This window comes from Etheostoma cragini, chromosome 11 (assembly GCF_013103735.1).
Source record: "Etheostoma cragini isolate CJK2018 chromosome 11, CSU_Ecrag_1.0, whole genome shotgun sequence".
Taxonomy (NCBI): Eukaryota; Metazoa; Chordata; class Actinopteri; order Perciformes; family Percidae; genus Etheostoma; species Etheostoma cragini.
Genome location: NC_048417.1, coordinates 27367986 through 27385406, shown reverse-complemented (window position 1 = coordinate 27385406; position 17421 = coordinate 27367986). Strand labels below are relative to the sequence as shown.

At 42.1% G+C, this 17421-nt stretch overlaps 1 protein-coding gene across 1 annotated transcript in view; it reads left to right on the top strand.

Moving 5' to 3' along the window:
• Positions 1-17421, top strand: part of LOC117953299 — a 26460-nt gene that overhangs the window by 6996 nt on the left and 2043 nt on the right. The gene's annotated exons all lie outside the window — the stretch shown is intronic.

The following is a 17421-nucleotide window of genomic DNA, read 5'->3' as shown; positions in this document are numbered from 1 at the left end:
GTAAATAGTTTTCAAATCAGCAATAAATATAAAATTTTTTGATCAACTCATATCAATTGCATGCTTAAATAACATACCTGTTAAAGCCCCGCACATTCCAAGCCACTTCCGGTTTAAATCTGACCACTTCCGGTTTAGGCCCCGCCCAGTCCGAGTACGGATCCGGATACAGATAATTCATGTGGTAAACAGATACAGATACAGATACAGATAATGCTGTACTCGCTCATCCCTATTATACACCTGGATTTACATTTTATTGATTAATTTCTCAGAGATTAGAATTTCATTAGCTAAAGCTTCTGATGTGCTACAAGCATATACATTGACTAAAATAATAAAAAAATACTTAGGGGTTTGAAGTAATTTCGCGAAAACCCCGACCATTGCCACTCGTCACGTTGTAGCGGCAGCCCCCTGACTACCCACCATCAAGCATCGTTACATTTTGTGACACTTCCAAATAAAAGATTATTTCCTTCATCAAAGTTTTCTAAAATAACACTGTAAACACACAGCTCTAATGTCCATGAAATGTTACCCAAAAATGCAGAAGTAAGAAAGTAAACTTAATTGTAATGTGCTGTAAAATATTTTTACCATAAATTATATACTTCTGGACATTTCTAAATTATTGGTAACTGTATATTGTATTTCCTTTGGAATGTGTACTTCTACATTTGCATGATTTACATTATACAGTTTTTAAACTTGTTTAGTAGCTAAATACTACTTGTATAAGAAATGTAGCTCCTTTAACACTAAAAGACTAAATCTTCTCCTTCAATATGAACCTTTATTAAATTGTCATTTTGGATCTGCATGGGGATTAATCCTGAGAGACGATCAAAGGCATATAATGGACAGGAACCCAGCAGAAAAACTAGAAAGATGGTCCAGAAGAAACTTCAACATTGAACCCGCACGTCTGCACCCTAATCATGAAGCTCAACGACTTTGAGTTTTTCTTGTATTGTTTTGTTTAGCTTCATGTATCATTTGTCAATCATCAGTTACCAATATCTGCAGATAAATGTCCAATAATGATAGTTTTTGTGTTGTTTAGTGTAGTTCTTGCAGCTGTATGTAGTGTTTTGCCCCATTCAAGTATTTCATTGATGTTTTATAAATTGCTATTATATATGGTAACTGCATGGGATTGAGCCAAGCAGTTACAAGGTGAGTTACTACATTTGTGATTGATAAAAAAAAAGAGTTATTTAGATTTTGAATCATGCCTTTTTCATTGTCATGTGTTCCCTGAGGTAGCGTTTAAAGCTGCAGAATGTATTCTTCTGGATCAGTATACTGAGATTTTCCTAATACTATGTTTTTGTGCTGTCAACAAAATTCAATAACACGTTTATTTACAGTAAATCAAAATAAACATTACATTTTAAGTATAGTGGCAAAGCTGTTGCCAACAAAATACTGTAAATTAAAATTATAAAGTCAAAAGCTTTGTCTACTTACAGTAAAATACCTGAAATTAAAAATAACAGTATGCCTACTGTAAATAAACAGTAGTTTACTGGCGAAGATGCTGCCAGTATATTACTGTAAATTCAAATAATAAAGTTAGTAGCTGTATACCTGTTTACAGTAAAATACCTTAATTTTAAAATGCAGTATGCTTACTGTAAATTAAAAGTAGTTTACTGGCGAAGCTTCTGCCAGTAAATTACTGTAAGTTTAAGGTAAAATGTTTTACAGTGTACCAACACCTTGTCTTCACCATAGCCACATCAGCATTGGTGGTTCCAAATGACACCTTCAAAGTAAATGGTGCAGTCGTAGTTACGTGATCGGCAGCTGCCAAAAGTTTGACTCAGACTAGCGTCAAACAATTGAGTCACATGTCTCATTGTCTCGGGCTTAAAGGAAATCCCCCTGTACTTTAATTGAGGACCCAACATATCCACATCACACACTCCATCATCATTACATATATTATTCACAACAAAACAATTTGCTGCAGACAAAGCCTGATTATCAATATCATGATACTTAAAAAAAGGACTTGTTAAAAGTGGTAAATTCAAAATCTGGTCTTTGGTCACACACTCCAAAGACATAACTGGTAAAACCTTACTCCAGCCCTCCAGCACCTCCCTGTAAAAGGCAGGCAGGTGAAGGAGGCCCCTCAACGTATGTAGTTGCAATAAATGATGCACAGGACACGGTCCAAGAGTGGAAAGAAAACCGTGAAAAGTAGCCTTCCAAGGCATCCATTGGTTTTAAACCTCCCCTATAAAAATGTCAATCAAAACCGGATGCCGGACACTAGCCGCTTTAGGATCCATACAAAATAATTTGTAATATCAAATTACTCATGTTAATAATTTGTTACAGAGTTTCCCTCCGGGGATCAATAAAGTATTTCTAATTTCAGATTAATAGTTTCAAAACTATTAATCAGAAATCAATGACTATAACACGTCTCTAAAACATGCTTGACCAAAGAAAAGACTTGTGAATATAAAACTACCACCTTTCCCGAGTAATAAACCCTTCGCCTTTCACATATTGAAAACCTTTACCAATTTCTTTACCGCATGATCCCAAGTTAAAGGTGTAGCTACCTCCTCATCCCCACCTACAAAAAACCCCAAAACCTTACGAGACGTGTTCACAGGTTTAAAACCCCACCTGTCAATCCCATATAAATTATGCATAAACACTTCAATATCAGCAGCGGGCCTGGCAAACACATTCAAATCATCAGCATACTGTACCAGTTTAACACGAGTGTCCTTACTTAAGAAATCCCTTTAAAACTGTCATCCACAATCATCATAACCGCTAAAGGATCAGCAACTAAAATATATAACAAAGACGATAGCGAACACCCCAGTCAGACAGACCTGCTAACATCAAAAGCATTTGACAACAAACCATTACAATTTACTCTACTCATAGCAGTGCTAAACAAAAGTTTGATCCACAAAACAAAACGTAAACCAAACCCTCCACCCCCCCTCCCCCGTTCCAAAGTGCTGTACAAAAAATACTGTTCAACCTTGTCAAACGTAACTTGTCATTGGTAACTTTGGTTACCAATGTCTTGGGCTCGGAGGTGAAGATAATGCATGCCTGCAGATCGACCTTGAAGCGCATTACGTAGGTGGTCAGGTTCTTCTTCTCTCTCTCCTTGATCAGGTCTGGCTCACACTTCCTCACTTTGTACATGAGATGTGAGATGGTCTCGCCCAGGTCAGCGTTCTCCCGGAGCGTCTTGTCCAGCCGCTCTCTCGTGTCTTTGAGCTCAGACTGTGCTGCTCTCAGGTTTTCCCCGACATCGTTGTCCTTTAATTTGTTTAATTTAACGGGCAGAAGGGCGTTGTTGTCCTTCTCTTTTGCCCAATCCTGTTGCAGTTGCTAGTTGTCCTGTAGGACGAGACAGCTTCAGGTTTTTCTTCCCACTGACATTTTTTCTCTACTGGATCGTGTTCTCTAACGCAGAGACATTCTTGGGGAGATCTTCTTTGTTCTGCAGACCAGTGATTGTCTTCTTCAGCTTTTCGATGTGCATCTCCAGTTGTTTCTGCTTCACTACCTTGTCTTTCTTCAATATTTCTTCTGCGGCGATGACTTTGTCTCTTTCTTGTTTCTGTATGCGTAAGTCCTTTATTCTGTCTTTGTACTCTGTCTCCAGTCGGGGCAGTGCAGCTCAAAGTTCTTCCAACTCGGCGGCTTGTTTTCCCACCTGCTCTTTGGCAATCCTTAGCTTCTTCGTTAGTTGTTGATACACCACCTTTGCCACCGCGAGCCTCTCATTATGCCCCTCTTGAATCCTCGATATGTCAGACTCATAATGTGCAGTCAGTTCTTTGAGAGTGTTCCTGTCGTTTGTCGTGCTTCACATTTCTGATGTCGGAGTTCTGATTTTTTTTTTTTTTTTTTTTTTTTATCAAGCACACCTTACAGGTCCTTCCCCCTTGCTCTCCGCTGCGTAACAGGGGCCACCAATGACGGCAAACACGGTGAACAGCTATGGCACATTCACTGGTAGGGACAAAACATCAACAATATGCTTTACATTGACTATGACCTGCCCATATTTTGACTAAAAACTTCATTACGTCTTTTACAATACAAGTAATGTAACTTTATAACGTTGCACTCTTTCTATAACTTAGAAATAGCCAACGTTAGTAAGCTAACATAACGGTAGCTAATGTTACAGTATGTAATTATTCTAGAGATATGTAATGTTAGATAAGGTTTGCTAGTACATAATTTCAGCAACATGACAAGCCAGTGAATTACCAGGTCTCAATTGTTGCTTTGACAGTACGTGACATTTTATCTGTAAGTTATGCGGCTAGAGTTTTGACACCGAGTCAATGGGCTCCGACCAGGAATACCCACCTACAGCGACTTCAACGAGCCGACGGACTGGGAGAAGAGGAAGCCGTGTGCATGGAGCATCAGGCAGGGCACGTGGGAGACGGGGCTGAGGTCGCCTAGTGGGTCAAACTCCTGTGCACCTCAGGAGAGAGGACATGGCGCGTGTGGATAAATTAAGATTAGAAGACTGCTAATGAAGGTGTAAGCTACCTCAGTTCTAAATGTTTTCCCCCATCACAAAGTATAACATTGTTCAATTCAATTTAGTTAATATAATATAGGCCTATCTAGTGTAATATTAGCTGTTTATCTGTGGATAATGAGCTTCAGCAACCATTTTTAACTGTTATCACTAGGAGCAAATTCAAAATTAAATTTACAACAGACACAACAAGTGGTGGAGCAATGTTTGGCACAGGATCCAAGCTTGATGTCCTCAGCCATTTGGGACCTGCTGCTGCTCCTACATTACCTTCGGTCCCCGGGCAACCATCATGGTGCATCTACCAGAGATGCAGAGAAATGCCCACTGTGGTGGAGAGGAAGTGCTGCCTCCAACAGCCCCAACTTTGCTTTTCAAGTCTACCACACATGGAGGCATACATTCTGCAGGCAGAAGTCTGGCCAGGAGGATCTGGAATGACCTACATGCTGTAGTTGACCTTCCAGATGAAGGTTAAGACAGGCAGTCCAGACATGCAGCCTATGGACAGCTTGTGGCTGGCAGTGTGGGACTCTGGGTCCTGGTCACAGAGTGTTCATCCAAGCAGCTGTGTGCTGGCATGCCGGGAGCGCTTTCGGGATCCTCATGGAAAATACAGGGGATTTATTCCGAGGAGGGTATAGCTGCTGTGTGGTGTACTTTTAAAACGTTGAATACTTTCTCATTATGTAAAAAAAATTGCTTATTTAAAATATTTATATTAAAAGTTTTGTAAATATGTAATAGGGGTTTAAAAATATTTTTAATGTAATTGCTTATTTGTTTTGGGTAAGTACTCCTGCAAGGAAATACGTTAACATTTTGATTTGGACTGAAAGACGATTCCTTCACATGCCTCTATGTCTGGGGCCATGTCTGACCTGTTGAAGGAGCATAAAGAATTTTATGTGTCAGACACTTGGATTTACAAATTATATCCTGAGCGGGAAGAGAACGTGTAGGTTTAAAAATAATTAAAAATAGAATTGTGTTTTTTTTTATTAAATTAATTTCCAGTTTGCATTAGATTAGATAAGATTCAACTTTATTGTCATTAAACAGGTACAGGTGCAAGGCAACTAAATGCAGTTCAGGTCTAACAAGAAGTGCAATGGTTCCGTAAGTGAAGGACATGGATATGTACTGAATAATTATAGAAATGAATACTATTATAAAAAGAATTTTACAGATGGGTTTGTCCTATGAATATAAAATATAGATAACAAGTATTGTGAGCAAGATTTACAGCTAGAAATGTACTGAATATAATGTACCGGTGGATATTACTATAAGTAGAAAGTTTTTACAGATATGTGCAAATAACATAATATACCAATGGTTTACAGAGTTTACAACTGAGTATGTACTATGAATACATATATGTACAGGCGGCTATTATTATAGACAGAATTTTTACAGAGGTACAGTATATAATAAGTTAGGCTAAAATGAGCAGTATAACAATGATTTAAAGGTAGTACTAGGGGTGACCCAAGTATCCGGCTGAAACAAGTATCCTGTACGCATAAAGCACTTTTGCCGAGTACAAGTATTATCCGATTAATATGAGTCAATATCCGTGCTCAGATTGAATACAACTCCTCAACTGGGCACGCAGCGTTCTGTGATAATCACAGCGCCCTCCCCCCCGCCTACAAACACGCTCGGATCAATCACACTGTGTGTGTGAGCAAGGAGAAATGCGCTCTCTCTCTTTCTCTCTCTCTCTCTCGCTCGCTCGCTAGCTCCTGCTCCTTTAGTCAATTCGGTCTGCGGATCTGTTCCGTTAATGTTTGGGGTTTCTTCAGCTTCAGGTTTGTTTTTAACTTCGGTTTGTAGTACTTACAGATTTAGTAACCAGTAGATTTCTGGACTTGTTCAGATGTGCGGCTTGGTTTAAATTGCGTCTCTGCCATGGGAGATTTTTTTTTTTTTTACTGTCAGCTGCCCCCTGCCCCAAAAACAAAATACCAAGAACCAAAAACAAAAAAAAAAATCACACTGATCATACAAAAATAAAAAGTTAAAAAAAGAAAGTTATATTGAGTATGAAAACTCTTGTTCATTACATTTTACTTCATAATTGCAACCGCATGTGTTGTATTCATTGTTGCAAAACGTTCTGTATATAGTTTGTTTGTTACCATGACAACACCTTTGATCTGAAGCTTGATGCTGTCATGTAAATAGTTTTCAAATCAGCAATAAATATAACAATTTTTGATCAACTCATATCAATTGCATGCTTAAAATAACATACCGGTTAAAGCCCCGCACATTTCAAGAGAACCTGACCCACTTTCTGGTTAAATCTGACCACTTCCGGTTTAGGCCCCGCCCAGTCCGAGTACAGATCCGGATACAGATAATTCATGTGGTAAACAGATACAGATACAGATAATGCTGTACTCGCTCATCCCTAGGTAGTACAAATAAAGTTTGGGCAGAAACTATCCGAATTAAAGTGCAGTGGAAAGTAATTACATATTACAGTTAAAGTACGGTATTGCAGATGTATATGTAAACAATTGGTACTGTAAATAAACAGTCAGCAGTGCAAATTGAAATGTAAGTAGTGCAAAAAGGTAAGTGGTGCAAAAAGATGCAGATATAAACAGTTGTTACTATAGTAACAGTCAGCAGTGCAGGTGAACATTATAGTATTGCAAGGAAGGTAACCGTAGCAGTGATGGTTTGAAACAAAACATTTACTTCTTCCCTTGGCCCCTGCTGACTTGGGTCTCTAATAGCTCCTTTGTGGTGGGAGCTGGCACACCGGACTGCACATCATGCTGATGTGGGTCATTTCGTCTCATGGTTGTAAGTTGTGGGAGTGTTACATGTGAAACTATTGAGCCCAGATGCAAACAGTACGCAGACCAGAATTATATAGAAACAGGTTTATTCCAGTCCAATGTTGGGATTACAATGATGAAAGAACTAGTCCAAAGGTACAAATCCAAGGTAATCCACAGTGCAGAGCGTGAGTGGTATTGTGTCCGGTAATCCAGTAGCCAGGGTGGACAGCATGAGTGGTGGATGGCTGGAGTGAAGGGTGAAGCAGGAGTCCGGTAACGAGAACTGTGGCCGACAAAGAACAAAGTAAGATATACCATCAAATCCAAAAGTAAAGCAAGCAAGGAGGCTAACGTTGTGTCTAAATTATGCTCTGACATAGAGTGGTAGGTTGACCGGGTATTTGAAGCAGAGGTGATTGGGTCTGATGAGCTGCAGCTGGAACCCTGACTCCCTCACACCAGACTTCACTCCAGCAATCAATGAAAGGCAGAGGGGAGGAGAGCAGAGACAGGGTGCAACTTGCAACAGCCCTGACAGGGAGTCCACGTCCTGATGACACCCGTTTCCTTCCAATCGCCCTCTGAATTTCTTGGATGTTACAGTAGTTCTTTCCCTCTTTGATGACATACAAACTTGACTTTCTGGACTTCTTCTTATTAAGTTTGCGATATCTGAAATCAGATATTTGACGGACGAAAACAGATGAAAATATGTATATATATATGCCTTTTGTGATACGGTAAAGTAATATGCAAAATAAACATTAACTTGACACCCCCCTCTCACACACTTTGATGTAGTTGTGTGAGTCTATTAGTATTTCAAAATACAGATGATAATCAATAGAAGAAGGCTATAAATCTATGGCTATAGGCTAGTAATTCCAGATTATGTTCTGACATTACATGGTGATTGTAATGCAGACGTCTGCAATACAATGTCCAAATAATCACATAGTTGTGTTGCATGGAGACAAAGGATGTTACGTGGTCTAGTGTATCCTCCCCTTCATCAGCTTACCATGGTCTATCCCTTCTCTCCAAAAACCCCGGTCTTGTAGGTGGAAGGGAGAAGTTGTTACACTCAAAAGACATAGGAACAGCACCCTTTTTCAACAGCCGTCAACCTGTTTCTGATGCCAGCTCACACCCAGTGAATTTGTCCCCGCAGATGGCAAAAATCCACTTGTAACTCAGCTCCTCATCGGCTGGAAAAGTTAAAACATTTACAATTTTGTACTTTTCAAGCAGTTGTACCAGACACTCTCTGGTATCTAAACCTAGAATTTTTCATGTCAACTAGCGTAACAGCTAGCTAGCTACCTACCACAACAAGTGGACGCGTATAATACCGGAAGACATACGTCACAACAGCCGTTGGCTTTAGCCCATTGTGTCGAGGTTCTTTCCCGTGAATATGGAGGCATCTTGTTCCATTACAAATAGAAGCTTGCTTATCTTGGCAATTTAAAATGTTTTGTCTGTCTGTTGGTAAAAGTCACGGTGAACTCTGATGTCATGCCCCACAAACCTTGAATGTGTTCGAGCTCTTGTTCACTAAGATCCAGGAGTTGTTATAGTGTGGCAACCTGTTTTCTTAATTTAGTTGACCTCAAGAGTCCAGGGTTTTCTGCTCCGCTTTCCTCTGCATATTTTCGCAGACAGTCAAATTCACATGTTTGACATCACACCAGGTCTTGCAAAGAGAGACGGATTTTAGCAAGAACACCAGCTTCCTCTCTCCTTTTAATCAACAAGTCAATGGGCTCCTGCATTTTCTCTGTCAAGTAAACAGGTACCTTTCCCCCTCTTCTTCCACAGACTTCAATGCGAGTTAGTCGCTTGCTCAGCTGGTTCTCCAATGGTGAAAGGGTTACATAAATGTCCTTACTTATGGGATTTATGTCCTTTCTTGTAGGCTTCAAGAGTCAAGTGTGATGCTTCCCATTCACGTCGCTTGTTTGATGATGATGACCTGTGGTAGTAGTCTCATTTAATGTCTTGCATGTTGTTAAACTCAGCTCTTGTGTCAATTTCCCTCTTGCTTTATCTTCTGCCATCCTGAGATGATCCCTCAGCGCAATCACATTTTTGGGGAAGGGGATGTTATCTTGTTTATGCCATCTCTTTTCTTGGATAGTTTGGTGAGCACTGACAGAGAGACATTGCTCCACCAATTATTTTCCACCAATTATTTTCTAAAAGTTCATAAGTTCAAAAGAACATTTTAGCCTTCTTCTCTGCCTGGTCATCATCATTCATAAGAGTCTGTCCAATCTGTACCTCCGCAACTCCTTTAAGACAGAATCCAATTTTGACTGCTGTTTAAGGTTTCCCATATTCATTTTGGCCTGGTCTAAACTCTGCAAGCTTCTTAACTGCACTGACAACATGCTGACATTTTTACATCTCCCAGACCCCTCACATTTGCGAGACAAATACGCAACCAGGCCTGTGAGAGAGAGAGCATTTCTCCGTGTTCTGTGTGTGTGTGATTGATCCGAGCGTGTTTGTAGGCGGGGGGGGGGGGGGGGGGGGGGGGGGGGGGGGGGGGGGGGGGCGCTGTGATTATCACAGAACGCTGCGTGGTCAGTGGAGGAGTTGTATTCAATCCGAGCACGGATATTGACTCATATTACTCGTAAAATACTTGTACTCTGCAAAAGTGCTTTATCCGTACCGGATACTCGTTTCAGCCGAATACTCGGATCACCCCTACCGTTTACATTAATGCGCACACTAGATTTAACATACAGACATTAGATTAAATGAACAAAGGATTCAGGGAACCCATAATGTTCCATTACAGCCCATAAATAATCTCTGGAGACATAATCAAAGGCTTTCTTTTGGTCCAGCCCGATTATATAAAAGTCTTTCTTCCCGGGTTTATGTATCATTTCTCTCAGTGTGCAGAGGTTGTCCCACATCAACCCGGCCTTTAATGGCACACGTCTGCTCTCTCTCAATCAGTTCATCTAAAATATCATTAATTCTATTCATAATAACTTTGGCTAGTATTTTATAATCAGTATTCATTATGGTCAAATGTCTGTAATTGTTAATATCATTGTCATCATCTTTTTTAAACAAACACATGACACCCTGATAAAATGATTCCCCCATTCAGCCTCTGTTCAGCCCTTCATTATACATTTCTATCAGGACTTTAGTTACTTCATCGGTGTTTAACTGATAAAACTCTGCCGACAGGCCGTCGGGCCCGGGGGCTTTTACCCACATTAAGTTGTTTGATGGCCTGCACGGCTTCTTCTTTTCTAATATCTCCCACTTGCTCTGTGAAATCCAGAGATTTGAATGAGGGAACCTTCTCTAATAAAATCTTTACACAGCCACTGTCTATTTCTATTTGTTTATATGCATCAACACATAATTCTCTCATCTCGTTTCTTTTTTCATTTTCTTCAAACACCACTACACCGTCCTGTTTCTTTATGGATTTAACAAAAATAAACATTTTAATTGTAATATTTTACGGATTTCTAGTTTCAATTCTATTAATAAGTCTGAGTTCTTAGGCACTGGGAGTATAACTTCCAGAAGCCTCTGGTTTCTGAGGACCAAGAGGATAAAACTGTGTGGACTAGGAGATGATCAGAGAATTCATTCAGTACTGTCCCATACTGAAGGACTTTAAAGTGATTAATACAGCGACACACATCTAATAATTCAGCTTCTTCACAAATTTCTTTTAAAAGCATCCCTTCAGATAGCAATTTTTAAATGTTGGGACTAACTATGTCATTTACATTGGTAACTGTATTAAAATCACCACATAGAATAAGTTTATATCCAACAGATAAAAGCTCTCTAAGCCTTTTAAAAAGTTGAGTCTTTTTAACTCTTTCCGGAGCAGTGTACACGTTGATCACGCGATATTTTTCACCTCTGTAATAAAAATCAATCATGAGTAGTCTACCTGGTATTTTATCTCTTCTACGTATTACAACAACATCACTAGATTTAAAGAATATCCCGACACCATCAGCTCTGCTCTCTCCAATAGATACTACACTCTGCCCCTTACTCCACCTTTTACAAACATCTGCGACATCATTGTAGGTGTTCAGTCTGAGCTCCTGAGTACGCAGGATGTCAAAGTCTGTGTCTAAAAGATATTTCAACTTAGTTTCTCTAAATTTACTCGACTGGATGCCTCGTGCATTCCAGGTGGATATTTTAAGACAGGACATGATATTTTAGAGAGAGAGCTGAGCTCATGGCGTCGGCTTGTCATCCAATCGTTTACAATCTTTTTTATGGGGTGTGTCAAGATATTGTTTTTTTTTCCTTTTAACTACCTCAAATGGAGGTTCACGTTGGGACTCTGGAGCAGCAAACTCCGGCATCGGGGAGAACGAGCCAGAGTTACTGTCAGCTTTATCACCGGAGAGCAGCGGGGTGCTGGCTGCTCGTTGCTTGGCTGTCAGTCCGGTGGAGCTTAAGTCAGAGCTGGGACTTTCACTCGCGCTTTCGTAACTCTGTTTATTGTCCTCATATTCATCACTATCATCACTCATACTATCAATACCACTAATCTTCAACTCATCCTCACCTGGTTGATGGGGAGCCGCAGAAGAGGAGACCCTGGTCTGCAGGGTGGAGGGTTGAATGGGGGGCTGTAGTTTCTCAGCGGGCTGCTGACTCGCTGGCTGCCTCGGCGGACCTCCAGGCTGTGCCAGCGGTCCTCGCTGGGGACCACCGCGGGGAGGGGTTTAGATATTTGGTGAAAGAGTTTTATTATTTTCTCGAGAGAACAATCAATACAAAAATGACGAGAATGGTAGTTCACAATGAAACAGAGTAACAAGGTGACCCCACAATTCTGGTGCCCGCGTACCACTAGACAACCCCTTATATCCTCCTCTGCCCCAACAGAAAAGCCCCATCATGTTTGGAGAGACACTCTGATCCTAAACAAAACACTTCATCTTGTTCTTCAGACTCCCTGGTGCCAGTTGCCGTCATTCTACCTTCGGAGTGCAGAGATTTATCTTTTCCATAGATTAGTTCCGTTTCTGACCCAGAGTTTGGGCAACCTGACCTTTGCCTATCTCCCAGGCGCCTGCATCTGGTTGCCATTTTGCTTACTCCGGTGATAAACAGAGTCTCCCTTTTTAGCTGTCCCTAGTGACTGAGGAGCATAAAACAGGGGGTGTCCGTAGGAAGCAGACACGTTGTTTATGAGGCAACATGTGGATGTTTAACTTGTAAGAAAGCTTTACTTTTATGAATGAGTAAAAAATGAATAAACACAGAAAACAGTCATTGTCTATGTTCGAAATCATTGTATATGTAATTTTCCCATCACAGTCTCCTTGTTGAGTGAATTCCTTGGTCTTGTTAGCGAATGATTTAGGACAACTGAAGAACGTGTGTCCTTTCTCACCGCACAGGGAGCACTCACTCTCGCTCTGGCAGGTGGAGGCTTTGTGGCCCAATTTCCCACATCGCCAACACTTCATGGTGGGACAATCTTTAACCCGGTGGTTGGTTGACTGGCAGATAAAACACTCTATGCAAAGGTAACTTGGCCAGTGTAGATAATTCGGCCGTTGTATGGACCCAGAGAGATGGAGTTTGGGATTTGTACAAGGTTATCAGAGGTGTTGGTTTGCATGCAAACTTTATATTTCCGCACGCCGTACCATATATCATACTTGTCCAGAGGTTTGTAAACTGGCTGGGTTATTTCGCAGTATCTTTTCAGGTAGAGCTCTATATCGTGGTCAGACACTCTACCTGTCCAGAACTTAACAACAATCGTTAAAATGTCTATAGCCACAGACGACTCCACACACCAGTCTTGCCATTTTGGCTCATTAGTCTTTGCTGCTGCAACTTCCAGGAAGCGTCGAAGGGGGGGCTCCTGGTAGAATACCAGTTCAAAGTCTATTTTATTGGGTAAACCAATAAATGAATAAATGTCCGTCGGACTCACCCATGTTGATTTAAATAAAAGCTTCTCTGCCACGTAGCCACGGCTGGGCACAGGGCCATCTCCTACAAATTTCAGTCTTGCCCAATGTTGGCCGAATTTAGTAGCATATGGAGCTGCCTGAGGTGCCATATTTGGTGCACGCGGATGCGGACAGAGGAAGGTGGATAAACAGACTAAGCCGAGTCCGTTACCTCCGGTTTTTCCTTGGCCAGACATTTTACGTGTTTCTTGTATACTCGATTACAAGTCAACGCACAACACCACCCACTGCCACATCCAGAGGTTTTCCGATGACACAGCCGTTGTTGGTTGTGTTTCTGAGGGGAACGATCTGGAATACAGGACGGTCATCAAGGACTATGTAAGCTGGTGTGAGCTCAACCAGCTTCAGCTCAACACCAGCAAGACAAAGGAGAGGATTGTTGACTTTAGGAGGAAAATATCCCATTTCTCACTGGTGAGCATCCAGGGATTGGATATTGAGGTAGTGGAGAGCTACAAATCCCTGGGTGTTCACCCGAACAATAAACTGAACTGGACTGATAACACCAATGCACTCTACAAGAAGGGCCGGAGTCGCCTCCATCTGCTGAGGAGACTCAGGTCCTTTGGAGTGTGCAGGACTCTCCTCAGGACTTTTTATGACTCTGTGGTGGCCTCTACCATCCTTTATGCTGTGGTCTGCTTGAGGGGGGGCAGCTCGGACCGGGACTGTCCTCTGGACCCCATAGAGAAAATAGGGGAGAGACGGATGTTAACCAAGCTGACATCCATCATGGACAACACCTCTCACCCCCTACATTACACTGTGGGGTCCCTGAGCAGCTCCTTCAGCTACAGACTAATACACCCACGGTGTAAGAAGGAGAGGTACCACAGGTCCTTCATCCCGGCCGCAGTCAGACTCTACAACACCTGCCTACAACTACCTGATAATGTTGTAGTTTCTGTTCCTGTTTTTCATCTAATCCACACACTCTCTGTATATCTTTATCTGTATTTATATTTTTTGATTACAAGGACTTGGTGAATATAACTTATATTATGGTTACCTACTTTTGCTTTATAACTTTAAATACATATTCAATTTAATTTTTAAAGTCACTTACTTGCACTGCAATATTGTTCTTTGTACTATGGCAACCGCACTTTACTTTACAAAACCTTTATTTGATGCCACTTTACTTCAGCTACCTTTCTGTTTTTTTTGCTGTTATTGTTGAAGAATGCTACTGTAACAAAGGAATTTCCCCGATGTGGGATAAATAAAGTATTATCTTATCTTATCTTATCTTATCTTAATTGCTGAAAAAGTGACCTCTGACCTGCGAATATACTATGTGTTTGTTTTGATTAAAAAAACTATTTTACATATACTCAGCTTCCAGTAAAGGCAGTGAATAGCCATTTCTTTCTTTCAATTTTTTTTAATTTACCTGTATAGGTATATAGCTTACACATTTCACCCATAGTAGAAGCGACACCAATCCTTCAATGGCATATGATTATTCAACACGAAAGTCAACTGTGTTCTCCTGATCAGCACATCGGGATTCAACTGTGTGATGTAAACCACGCGGTCGATGTCTTGTTCCTCACGCACCTCGGAATTGTGCAGGCCATGGATGAGTTTATTGTAAATGGCGAGGAGGGTTGATCCGTAGATTTTGATTAGGGACAGAGAGCCTGTGACTTCACCTATGTTTTCCGAGGGGCTCTTGATCAAGACTTTGATATGGAGCCTATTACGATCCACTATGGCAAAGTTGTCTGCAAACTTGCTCATGGTCTGGGACAAGGTGCTAATGTATCTCATCAGTGTGTATGGGATTTCTATGATCCTCTTGTACCTGTGTCTTTGGATTACATTACGTGCACACTCAAGTACTTCAAATGCAGATTCGGTAGATATCTCCTCACTGATTCGTGTTACGATGTCAAGGTTGTCAATGGAAGCGCATCTCAAGAGAGTTAAGAGATTTCGGAGAGCGTTTTAGTCTTTGTCGGTGAAGGCTTGTTAGGAAGGTTTGCACACATCGCCGTTTACACATGACGGAAAAGAGAATGATGACAGTTCACCGGGGGCTCCTTTCTTAACGCAGGCAACGGCGATCTGCAAACATCGTTGGCACGTGAATTCATTTTCTTCACGGGTAGCCTCAACGAGAACGTTAAAAGAGCCTTGCGCTTTGTCCGAAGCCCAGAGGCTTTCAGACATCATGAAGGCCAAGACATTGATGAGAGCCTGCCTGTTTTCTTCATCGTACACAAGAAGGCTACGATTGAAAGGTTCTGTGTCAGTGCCCACTATCTTCTTATTTTTCGCCTCTTGTCCTGACCGTATATCAATCCTGGGAGCTTGTGACCTGGGGCGTTGTTGGCAAACAGGTCCCTGTAGAAGTTTTTACAGCCAGTGCAATGGTATATGACCTCCCTGCAATCGTCAACAGGCCGCTTTCTCTTGCTGAGCTTGACTTGCGTGGGATGGAGCCACTGTTTCCCCCTGATCCATGTTTGCATGAGGTGTATGTCCGCACACAAATAGGGCATGATACAAAGAATTGACCCAGGGTACATGGCGGCTGAGCTGAACGCGTTGGGAGTATATCTGCGACATGATCCCAGTCTGGTACAGAACACCAGCCAGATCAAGTAAAGTTCTCTCGCATTGGTCACTTCTGGTTATGGAAAGCCTGCCGGTTGAGGTGAAAATCTCTGCATCTGCCAATATGGCCGTGGGCAGCGACAGGGATACAGTGGTGTCCAAACAGGGGAGAGGTGAATTGTTTGTGTCTCGCACTGACACTGTTCCGTGAGATATGGCTTCGACTAGTTTGTGCCCAAGTTGAGTGCTAAGGTTCTTGTATACAACGTCGGTCCTTAGTAATCACTCTGAGACAAACCTCGAGTTTCTCACCTGGTAGATGAGTCACGGTGTCCCTCTTTATTCTCAGGTGCACCAATTCACATGTTCTGCTCACTGGTATCATGTGTTCGGGGCAGTTGTTCATCAGCGTGTTGAAAGCCATGGTTGTCCTGTTTAACCTCTCTCTGACAGAGGAGATTGACTTGAGCAGGTGTGTTTTACAGTTGTCCAGAAAGCCAGGCCCCAGAGTGGAACTGTACATTGAGCGGGGCAGGCAGTAGTCTATGATACAGTGAGCCACTAGCTTTCCAGAGCAATTCACCAAGGTGCAGTCTGCGCGGTGTGCTAGCAACACCCTAGAGTTGTGGTAACATTTGTTGAACGGCTAATAGGGGGGGGCTTACAAGTTTCCGTGAAACAAGGGGGTGATCCGGTGCCTTTTGTGGTCCTTGCCCAGAACGTCGTGCTCCGATTCGCTCGCTCAACCCTGATCCGTGAAAGAGACTGTGCTCGATTTGGAAAACTTGGCCTCCCACATGAGCGAGCCTCCAAACATGGCCGTGATACACCCTGTGTTTGCCTGCAGGTTCAACGGGTATCTGTAGAAAGCGGCCTCGCAGGGGTTGCACTTGTGATACCCAATGACCTCGACGGGTTTCACAGGCAGTCCAGTGATGCGCTTTAGCCAGGTCTTTACAATTTCCACATGACTTTTTTACGCTGTAATTGGCCACTTTCAGGCGGTCCAGGGTTAGTTGACTGAAGTGCTTGTTCTTTGCCGATTTGATGAGACTGCTCCAAGGAAACAACCCAGCTGCCATTTTCAACGCAATAAGTTCTGCATTAGCAGGTCTCGGAGTATGCCTTGTTTGCTCCAGAACATGTGGTTCATGCAAAAAACGTTTTTGTACAGCATTCTGCCGCCGCCACAACCTCAACCACCGAGCGATCCACATTGGTTTGCCCGCAAGGGCACAAGTCTTGTGGACACAGCAGAGAAACTAGAGTCCAGCTGCAGTGTGACAACGTCTTTGACGCTGTACCCGGTTTAATAATGAGCTAGCTCGATGTAGCTCTAACCACCGGCCGAGATCATCCACGCGGGGTTCCCGCTTGAGGTACAAGATAACATCTCCCGCATTGTCTCTGTCATGTTGATGATCATTTGCAACACGTTCTCACTCCCAAGTCGTAAAATATGGACGCTTGGTCAGGAGCCCTTGGCGTAACCATTCAACGTCAT